General features: G+C 42.4%; 1 protein-coding gene across 1 annotated transcript in view; it reads right to left on the reverse strand.

Moving 5' to 3' along the window:
- Nucleotides 1-11542, reverse strand: part of CACNA1C (calcium voltage-gated channel subunit alpha1 C) — a 413981-nt gene that overhangs the window by 41641 nt on the left and 360798 nt on the right. The window lies entirely within an intron of this gene.

Consider the following 11542-nt stretch of genomic DNA (forward strand, 5'->3'; position numbering starts at 1 on the left):
GGGGCAGGTTTTCCAAAAGGAGCATAGCTTGTATTTGGTTTTGACTCATTCCCAATAACAGTTATTTTCAAATCCAGGTTTCCAGTCTCAAACACCCAAATAAATCCATCATCTTGATTTTTTTATCTGTAGCAGTGTTGTGAAAGCACAGCTGCTCTGAAGGGCTGCAAGCAGAGAGGTGTTCTGTGACACACTTGGCCTGCTCAGGTTCTTGTGTACTAAGACCATGACACTGATTTTGATGTCAAAATAAAATAAGAGACTGTTTAAAACATTCATACCAGTCCTAATTACTTTACAGACATGTTGCTGTGCACTGTATAAGAACTGATTTGTCCATTGCTTGTAACATCCACAGCCTCCCATAGAAATGATAAAGGCAGCAGAGCTCTTCTCTGAACTTCCCGAGCCATGGATAGGCAGGAGCTTTGTATCCAGCACCTCCCAATACTCCATCACCACTGAAAGGGTGAGTGATGTCTACTGGCTTCTTCTTCCCTCTGGACTGGTGATTTGAGGAACTAAGCAAAGTCCCAAAGGAGTCCTTCTTCTGCCATGGTTGTGCTTGTCTTCTATGCACTGAATGTTTGAGCACTTCTACAGATATTTGTTAATCCTTCTGAATTAGCTGATAGGATTTCATGGTATGGGAAAAGGACAAGAAAGAAGAAAAAATGAAGAACAGAGTGCAACTTGGTGCTCTCAGCGTACTGATGTTTCTGGGGTTTCTCTGGGCAGCCTTAAGCTGAAAGGAGGCTGGAGACCTTTGGAATTTGTAGGGTTCCAGGAGCACATGTATCTGGAAGTAAACTTCAGTAGCATCTTTGTTACACTGTACAARTCCTGTATCAGTGATGGGGAATTACACATGGGCAATGTAAAGCTTGGAAGCAGGCCTGTGGTCTGCAGCAAAATCCCCCCTCCTCAGTATAACTCTGGGGACTCTTGGAGCCAGATGGAGMCCGACCAGGAACAGGTTTCTCCAGGAAGGAAGGCAGGTAGGCTCAAAGATTCCACATGCAGTGTTGCCAGGATCCMTCCTTTGGGAAGCCCAAAGGCTCTGGGATATTGTGAAGACGRATGAACCATCTTTTGCCTTGATGAAGGTGCTTAAAGAAATTGCACATGCTGGTGAAAGCAGGAGAAAACCCAACCCACCTTCGTTCCAAAGCAACAGGCCTGTGGRTTGCAAGAGGCTCCAGACGACTAGAGGTGAACTGTCAGTCCCTGTCAGTGTTGTATAATTAATCTGTGCTCAAGGGAGGATATCCAGAGATGCCAGCAGCCCAAACAGAGAGTTTGTTATGGACGATTTTCATCTGAGATTTGTAGCAGCTAGTATTTAATTCCCAGTCTGTGTCTTTTCATTGCCTTTTAAATTAGAAATTTATTTGATGCTGATGCCGAACATTTCCCAGGAAAAACCAGCCTACAGACTCATATTGGATTTCTGTATGATAATATGGGATACAATAAAGCCTACGAGTCATTCTGGGATTTGAAATGCCAATCACAGGCATTATCAGAAAACATTAGAAGTGGTCATATGGAGACTGGGGATAGATCTTACAAAGCTACTGAGAAACATTTTCTTGTTCTACACATCTTTCCAAGAATAAATTATTATTGATTTGATGAATTCTTCAGTAAAAAGAATAAAGGTAGGGATAGTTTAGATGATATCTAAAGCTCACTGTGTGTGATTTACTCYGTTCAAGTATGCTCAAACAGTTGAGTCTCAAATTCTCTATCTCTAAACATAATTTGTTTTGGTGTTTTTTCTATTGACAAGTGTTTCTTTACAGCTGAGGCATCTTTGCCTTCAGGTCTGCTCATCTTATGTAGAGGTGTCTGGCTTTGGATGAAGGAGATTTTCTCCCAGACACTCAGACAAGGCTCAGCAGGCAGCACTGCTGACTTGTGTCTCTGAGCTTCAGAGTTTGGATAACAACTGAGATGTGACCAGCTGGGATGTTCCATTGCTCTGCAACAGCAATTAGAGGCAAGTCACATTTTTTGGCCATCAATCAGCTGACCATAGGCACCAATCCAGTCCCTACAACTTGGCCATCTAGATGCAGCAGGGAATGGGTCCCATTTAGCAGATGCCCAGGAAGGTACATGAAGCAGAAGGAATTTTGTTGGCATGTTGTGCCAGACAGTCTCCATAAAGAACAGATCAGGGASCGAAGGCAAGAGTGCAGCCATTTTAAAACCAGGTGTTATTAAGAAATAACAAAAAAAAACCCCACTCCGCTTGTGTTTGCCTGGCTGGTGCATGAGAGTATAGAGGAAACAAGGCAAGAGCTAAATGAGGGTGCTACACTGACTATATTAGAAAGGATAAAATTAATTTATGTGTGTTTACCTGCAATTACAAATGCAGGTGACCAGCAAAGCCCCCACAACTGGGTCTGTATTTAATGGGAAATCTGCACATTTGCGTTTGCAGGTACCATCACCATGCTGAACTGCTGCCCAGTGCCTGGCACAAAAGCCCTCACAAAAGCCCAGCTCTTCCCCTGGACTGATGGGATCTTGGCAGAGAGGAAAAACGAGTGATACACAAGGYAGAGGAGAATTTCCTACTGTCTTGCTGGACACCTCTGCTGCCCAAGATTTCAGCAAAATTTGAAGAAAGTCACCGGGGAGAAGAAGATGGGTGATAAGAGCACATTAAAGAGGAGAAAAAGTAAAATCTTTGTATCTTCCCTTCTTCCATGACCTTCATTGCTTTCATTTCAACTGGCAGTGCTGCCATTAGAATTTCTCTAAATATGCACAATAGCACAAGATGGTGCACGCAGTGAGGTCTTACAGCACTGATGCTAAAAGCTCTTGTGATTTGCATGAAGAACAGGAGCTTTTGCAGCAAAACCTGAATGAGTGAAATGCAAGGGACTGTGTCCTCTCTTACTGCAACCTGTGTATGGAGAACAGTGATGCTGGAAAATTCCTTGGGCATTGTCAGCAAGGTAGGTCTTACAAGCATCAGAAACATGTTTCACTGCTTCAAGGAATTGCCTAAGCTGACAGAACCAGCTGTATTTGAACTCACCCAAGCACCTTTTTGACCATCTAATTTAGGGAGCTTAGGGATCATTAATTTACATTTRTATATTCTGAGATATCTAAGGAATCAAGAGTCAGATTTTTTCTGTGGATTCACATAAAGATACAATCTCTATTAGAGTTCAGGGAAAGTTAAAAGAAACTTTTGCTAGGCAAAGGGAATGATTTATCCTGGCTAGAAAGCCAATGGAAAAATATAATCAGCATGGGGTAGCTCTTTTTAATTTGAGTGTTTTAACTAGCTTTGTGGAAAACACATTAGAATAAAAAGGAAAATGAAATATAACTGTAATATATCAAAAGTGTTGATGCCAGAATATTGTAGTGGGTTTTTTTCTTCAAAGTGATGTGATAGAAAAATGACAAGTAAAATGAAATACTGGATTTAAGCTTTTCAAAGAACTCTTTGTACTGAAATGTGCATGTCACACACATATTTTTACTATTGAACCAACACAGGACAAGGTCTGTGGTTCTTTGTGTTCCTACTGCTAGCTATTACTGTTACTGTAACAATAATTTACAGTCAAATAAGAAAATAGGACTGCTTCTCTTAAAGCCTTAAAACCCACTAAGGTTTTGGATATGTGCAAGCCTGCACTAATTAAAAGCACAATTCACWCCTCAGGGCAGTCAGGGAGATGCTGTGGCCCACCATTTTAAACATTTTCRCTCTGAAGGACTCCAGACAGGTTTGTGCATCACATCTTACAGTTATGGGGCTGTCTAACTTTCTTTCTGCTGCTTCCATATTTAACTTCTAAGAATTTGTTCTCTTGGATTCTTTATCTTCTGTTTCTCATGTTTTAATTAACAGAATGTGTGTGGTTAAATCTTTCCAGTACGGCAAATTTATTTTTATGCTACTCTTAAGTTTCCTTGCATTAAAATACATTCTGATTTTTCCATGGGCCTGGAATAAAGGTCAGAAGCCAAGTATAACAAGTAGTTTTGTGGAAATCTCAATATTGAGGTATTTCCTTAAAATTGGGTAGTATGAAGAGTCTTTCAAAGTGGGAACTACATGCCTTCTTTTTATGGTGCTAACAACAGCTCAAATATTCAGGTAGCAAGACCTCAAATACTCAGGTAAACTGAGGGAGGAGTCATTTGCATTTACTATCCCTGTTGGTTTTTTTTTTTTTTTCAGAAAATACATACTTTTTTCTGATTGTCCATATTTCATATAGATTTCCATACAGAAAAATTGTGCAGTTACCAAAATCACCTCTTTTAAAGGGCAAATCTTATTATGAACTCTGGAAATGCACTCAAAATATCAACATTTTAAAGGCAAGAGATTTAAAAAAAAAAAAAGAGGCCCCATCATCATGACAATTATATACATAAATAAAAACAAAAATAACCCTGTTCAAACATGGTTGTGGTTGGATAGTYGGACCATACTTTTTTCTCACCAATATAGGGTGAAAAACATGCACTAGAATTGTTGATTAAGCWTGGGAGGTGATCAAATTCAAATTGATCTAGGCCTAATCTGTGGAAGAGTTCAGGGCAACTCTCCTGATGTGCTTCAAAGGCAAAATAAAGCCTTTGCCACTGCTACAGCTCACAACCATGCTTCAACATGGCTTCCTACAGCTAGGGCCACCATGGTGTGTTACCTGAATTATTCTAATGATATAAACACCATCAGATATTAAAAAGAAAAAAAAAAAAGCAAACTAAATCCACCCTCTCCCCCAAATCCCATCAATTTTACCAACACCTTTTCCAAAAAGAAAACAAGTCATATATACATACATATACACACACACAGGGAGAGCTCAGGACTATGGACAACTTCTGGAATGGCAGCAGTAACAGTGGGACAACATAATATGTCAAAAGAAGCCACTGTGCTTCTCCAGCCCTTTGCTACGTAATTTGGAGGCCTCTGCTACCCAGATGGCATTTGAGAGGGAGAGAAAGGAGAGGGAGGGAGATGTTTTCTGCCTTTTCCAGAAGGGTTGGCTTAATGAGCTTGCAAGTTCTAGGAATTGCAAAGATTTGTGTCCRGTGGCAGCCGATGGCCAAAGTCTGAGCAGCAAAGGGCGTGGAAGCGGAGAGAACCAGACAGGCAGAGAAAGACAGACAGACAGACACAGCGACAGATATGAATGCCAGTCCCAACTGAGGTGCAGGCTGGATGTAAGTCGTCCTTCCAGCAATCCTTGCTCCCATTGAGGGGTGTGTGCACAGGACTGTGTCGCAGGGCCGACTGCTCCAATCCTTGCGCAGGCCAATGCCCAGGGCAATTGTGCCTGAATAAGGACTGCAGCATTTAAGCCACTGGTTCTCTGCCTTAAGACACATTGATTGAGAGTGAAAATGAACTTGTGAGGTTTAGTGTGGCTGGAGACGGGGGAGAGGAAAGCAAGGGAGAAAAGGAAGAAAGGCAGRGTGTGGGTTAAAAGGGAGAAGTGTGGGAGAAGGTGAGAGGGAGACTTAAGTATAGGCTTTTAGATATCCAAAGAATGGGAGCAGGAGCCCATGGCAAATAATATGAAGCCTCTTGACACCGAAAGCAAGATGATTGTAAAAAAAGGCCTCATGCGCCTGGTTTAAGCCTGAGCTGCTTTATGTCAGAAATAAAATAGACTAAATGAGAAATCACTGCACAGGTCTCCAAGTCTTGGGAGCTGAATGCTTTGGTATCTCTCTGGCCTTACTGCATCAGTACTTGGGATTCAATCAAGCTGCAACCCTCTGCTGACTTCCTAACAGAATTTGGAAATCTTTTCAGAAGTGTGAGATGTGAGGTACTCAGCTCTCCTGAGCACCTCATGGACAAACACCAAGGCATTACCCCGCAGGCTTGGGCAAACCAGACCTGACCGAGATTTTTTTAGGGAAGTAGTGCACCAAGGTGGAGTTTGGGTTTCCCTAACCTTCTTCACAGGAATGTTACTTCCTGAAGCACCCAAGTCCTATGTATCCCAGATGCCACCATGGATCAGCCCACACACAACATTGCATTCTCCTCCTGTCATCTCTCCCATTAAACCCCCATCAATTCCATCAACCCTCAGAGCAGTTGCAATGTTCACTCTTAGGAAATGTGAGCTGCTACAACAGGAGGGCATTTTATGCCCTGGAATATTCCATCATTTCCCAAAAGCCTGCAAGTCACCAGTTGTCTATCCCTGCTAGCTCTTATCTCGTAACTCTGCTCAGCCCCCTGGCTCATCACATCTGCTGCATCGCYTTGGGTCCCTGTCCTGGGTAACTCCTCCTCCTCCATGCCTCCTGGAGGTTTCACAGACACACTCAGACACGCAGCTGTGGTCACTGAATGAACAGGCAGGATGGGTACCAGTCCTGGTGGTTTGCTCAGACATCCTCATGCACTCCCAAGCACAGCTGGTGATCACAGAGACACCTGCACATGCAGACACACTYGAGAGGCACCAGCAGAAGCCCTCAGAGACAGGCTCACAGATGGGCACAAACCCTCCCTCCCTGACATCCTTTCCAGACAGACTGACAGAATCAAACACACAACATCCCCACTGTCATTGTGGTGCTTTGGAGACACACATGCTCCCTGGATGTGCCTCTGGAGCTCTCACACATCTGCAGGCCATGAGCTGCCCACTGCAGCTGGGTGAGCAAGCCTTCGCTCATCCAGCTCAGTGGACACTGATATGAGCATTGCCTTGGTGGCAAATGAAGACTGAGCCATGCAGTATCTTTGGTGTGACACTGGCAGGAGAAAGGATGAAGGAAAAAGGACCCAAGGGACCAAGGAAGTGTCAGCTTTCCTCTCCAACCACAAGGAAGGAGGTCCCATTAAGAGCTTTCCCAGTGACTCAGGGCCTGAGTGTTTTCCTTTCATTACTTTGGGCACTGTAGCATAGCACAAATCAAACCTGATTTCCCCGTTTGATACAAAGCAACAAAGAGTAATGAGCAACTTTCTTTGTGTGGAGGAGGGGACAGCAGGCTGTCAGACACCTTTACAGTACTCAACTCCAGGCTGTCTGCTGATGTGGAAAGGRAGAAAGTGCTAGCCTGTGCTTGGGGCTACTTCTGGGATGATAKATTCCAAACCTGCTGGTTTTTATTCAACTCCTTTAAAATTTATTTCCAATTATAATAGAGAGTAATGAATTTAACACCTTAACATTTTCTTCTAAGGGGCTTAAAGAGTTTTGCAAACTCTCATAATACTTTTTTAACATAAGAAATAATTGCAATTTCCACTGATGGGAAGACTRATGTACAGGGATCTAATCAAAGCCCAAGGAATACAATCCATAGGCCCTGCATCCTAGGCTCCATATATTATACTATCTCTCATTGTATTCTCCAGAAGTCATTCTTGCTGACACATGGTCTCTTCCTTGGAAGTTCTTTTTTACAAAAGATTAAAAAGTCCTCTCCTCCTTATGCCTTAAGCAGTGGCATAAGAGTGCCCCAAAACAGAAACACTGAATATTTCCAGAAAATTTTGGAAAGAAGAGTCTTCGTTTTGTGGCTAGAAAGTTAGTTGTACAACAGTCCCTGAGAGCAAAGCTCTGAAAATGCAGGTTTGGAGTCAGGCAATTTAAAGGTAAATTTGGCAGAAACTGTGGCATTCTGAAGTTTTTAAACCCACCAGATCTTGCCTTTCTGTGTGCCCTTTCCACTTAGTCAGTTGTGTGAGATGCCTCCATGTGTCTGTGAAGCTCCTTAGGGGGACTTAGGAGATGTTSCCAAGTTGCAGGAAGCAAGTGGGCCTGACACGATTGGACTTAATTGCTCGATGTATTTCCCCACCATGGAGCTGTTTTAAGGGAAGGGTTCCTAATGCACTCAGAAATGCCGAGGGGGCCCTGCCTTGCGAGCGTTGCCTTCTCACTGGTATGGAATGTACAGCCATGCCAGGACATACCCTGAGCTGGACATGCAGGCACACACCCAGCCACAGGCACGCAGGGGAGCGTTGCTGCACTCAGGAAACTCTCAGGCACAAACACTCATCCACTGGCAGGCCCAGCCTGCACAGTGGGGCAGTCACATCACCTTAGTGACACACACAACAACCCCTGTGAATCCACCGACAACCATTCACTGTGCAAATGCATACGAAATTCTTGTGCTTGCATCCACACTCTTTCCCCCACCCACACAGATTTATGTCGGGACACTCTCCCATGGATTTGTGGCCCACACAGGCATCCAGACATGTTCAGGGGCATATAGTACAATTAATGGAGTGCACACACAAAGATCTACCCGTGAACACTCACATATATCTTAAAGAAGGTTTTGGTCTGGGAAATTCCTTTTCAAGAAACAAAAATAAGTGTCAAAAGAAAAAAAGCCTCAAACCAGAGGATGGGGAACTGCACAAACAAAAGCAAGCCATACCTACATACACACACACTGTGGAGGCTGTCAGTCACTCAGGGCTCTCCTCACAACTACAGCTCAGTGCCTGCTGGGTTTGCTTTCACTGAGTGCCCAAGTCTGGTGAACCTCACAGATTCCATCTATGGCTGCAGCCAAACTGATCTGTGCCAGGAGGATCCATCTTCCCTTCTAACTGACCACAATAAGAACTGACCTTTCACTCCAACAGCAGCCTTCCAAGATCCTACCACAAGCACTCTTCAGCTTCTAAGCAGTTAAGAAGAAATGTTTTACTTGCACCTGACCAGTCTAAGCATCTCCTATTAATGGAGCTGACCAACATTTTAGGGTTTATTGTTTCTTTCCTTTTTAGACCCCAGGTCTCTCAGAACAAGACAAGACAGTGTACAGAAACACATGGCAGGGTTTGCTCAAACCCACAGACAGCAAGAAAGCAACAAGCCCCTGAGGAGACGGGAGAAGTGTGTCTGATAAACTGCCTCACACTGCTGGGGAAGATGACAACCGKCCGTCCAAGATGGGCTGCTACTTCCAAAGCCCGTTTTCTACAGATGTAACATATCAAGTGCTGCTAGCGGGAAGGGAATCTGACAGGACAAACCAACATACAAAACATTCTCTTATTCAATAAGGGTTATAAGTGCAAAGGGATTTCAGAACATTTCAGAACAAACTCAATCCATAGCTGCTGCTTATTTATCAGTGCATCAAAAAGATTGTGCAAGTTTTTAGTAACAAACATTAGAAACTAGTAGCAAAGGACTTGCCTAGATAAAAAGAGAAGATTTAAACATGCCAGGTAACAAAAAGACGTGTGCAGAGATCTGTAAAACTGTATAGAAGGAAAGGATTCTTTAGAGGAAACAGAAGGACCATCACACAATGCTCTTCACAGACCCTACTAAAAGAGTAGGGCCAACCCTGCTGCCTCCTCAACTAACACAGGTGCTGGTTGTTTGGACAGAGGCTTGCCCTCATTTTTTTTCATAGGCTTCTATAACTAAAAACAGGATTCTGGGCCTTGCCTGACATGAACTTGAATTTAGAGAGAGCCTTGTCGGTGGTGATTAAGCACGGCAGTATGGACAGCCCTGGAGACTGAAGATCAGAGCAATCTGCAGCAGCATGAGCATCCTGACAAGATGCTGAGAAGGAATGTGATTTATACTGCTTAAATGTAGTGTCTGGGAGCGGGGTGTCTAGACAAACCTAACAGACCTAGACACTCACCAGTCACTGGTGGGCACTCCCAAGAGCAATTCATTCCCCTGCCACAGACATGTCCAGGGCGCCTGGGGAGGGGAGCATCCCTCCCCACTAACAGCAAGAGGAGACCTGGGTGACTGYCTTCCTCTCAGACAATGGAAGCTAACGAAGAAATTAATCTGAATTTCTTCAGACGGACCCATTAGATTTTCCTGCAGTCTAGGATTTTTGACTATGATACTCTTCCATTTATGTACCAAGGATTTCCTTCCTTTCTGCTTGAAGACTTTTGTATGGTTTCAAATACATCAGTCGGGGAAGTCTTGCTGATGTTTGGTATGATTCATCTCCAGTTAAATGTACTTATTCCCTCCACTGCCATGTACAGTTCTCCCTTTATGGATGAGAATTGAACTTTTACACAATCTGAAGGCTATTGCCAGGTTCCTTATTTAACTTTCTGTGACAAGTGTGGCAGAGAAAAAGTTATAATTTCACTTTTAAAAATTAACTTCAGCCTTACTGTAACCTCCCTCTACAAAGTTAGCCTAATCCTAATATCTATCTAAGAAAAAGGTAACCAAAATCGTTTACAATTTTCTGTGGGAAATRTTGTAAGTAAATTTTTGTGTCCAGAAAGTAGGGCATCTAAGAGATACAAATTAAAAGTTCCTTTTCAGTTAAAAACTATTTTCCCTTCTTTCAAAAGACAAGAAAAATAAACTGGTTTAAAAAAATAAAAATTTATTTATTCAAAATCAAAATGGTACAGCTTGAATAAATACTCCTGTTTCAGAATTAAAAAAAAAAAAAAGAAAAAAAGTTGAACAGAAATTAAACTAGAACCAAGATATGAAACTATTTTGTTTGGAAAGTTCTAAGCAAGGCATTTTTATTTTTTCAAAACGTTATCTACATTTTTTTCCCTAAACACAACACTGAGTGAAAACTATGCTGTCACTTTTCTGCTTGCAATGGATCGCCTCTACAGAACACAATTCAAARGTGGAATGTTTATTCAGCCACATAATTTTGAAAATTCATAACTAATTCGTGTTCTTTAATGTATTTACAGAAATTTTCTTTCAATCTTCCTATTTTTCTTTTATAAGCTGGATATCCAGCTTTTATAAGCTGGATTTTTCACTGTTACTTTTGCCCATGCTCATWAACCCATCATAGTTTTTCTTTTAGAAATCTGTGTGTTTCCTGCCTGTGTTTTGTCTGTTTATCCTACGATTCTGTATCCATCCATCTCCAAAATAGACATATAGGAAAGAATTTGCGTGATGTGACTTATGTCCTGAACACCAGATGCTCGTTTCAGTCTCCATGGCTCACTCAATCATTCACCTGTCTGCTGAAATGGGCATGAGTAGGGCCAATCAGTGTCAATTGGCTTGGTGCAATTTGAGAGATGGAGCAAATCAGGTTGCAAACAAACAAAAAAAATAGGGTTGGAACTCTGGTGCCTTGCTTTCCTTTGGGATTTCTGCTTTGTTTTATCTACCTTTTTTTTTTAAATTTAATTTTGACATTTAAAACTGAACATTAGGAGCAGGTTCCTCTAAACATTGATGATTTGGTCTTTATTTCATTTTGGAGGAAGCCTGAGTGAGGAGGCACAGGGAGGATTCCTGGTTTGGTTCCCTCAGTTCCACCTCGAAAGAACTGACTTTTCTCTCTTTGTGGGGTGGAGAGTATTGAACTGCCATGGGAAGCAAAGCATAACACTGGGCAGACCAAAGTGCTGGCCTGCGAATATTCTAGCAGCTTCCCATGGCACAAAGAGYTCTTTCACTTACACTCCACATTTCCCATCACTTTTCCTGCTATACAGTTTAATTCATGCCAGGTGGATTATGAAGGGAAGAAAATGATGCAACAGTCAAAAAGTCCTTTATGT

The sequence above is a fragment of the Malurus melanocephalus genome, unplaced genomic scaffold (assembly GCF_030028575.1).
Source record: "Malurus melanocephalus ecotype Western Australia unplaced genomic scaffold, MMel_1.1 scaffold_22, whole genome shotgun sequence".
NCBI lineage: Eukaryota > Metazoa > Chordata > Aves > Passeriformes > Maluridae > Malurus > Malurus melanocephalus.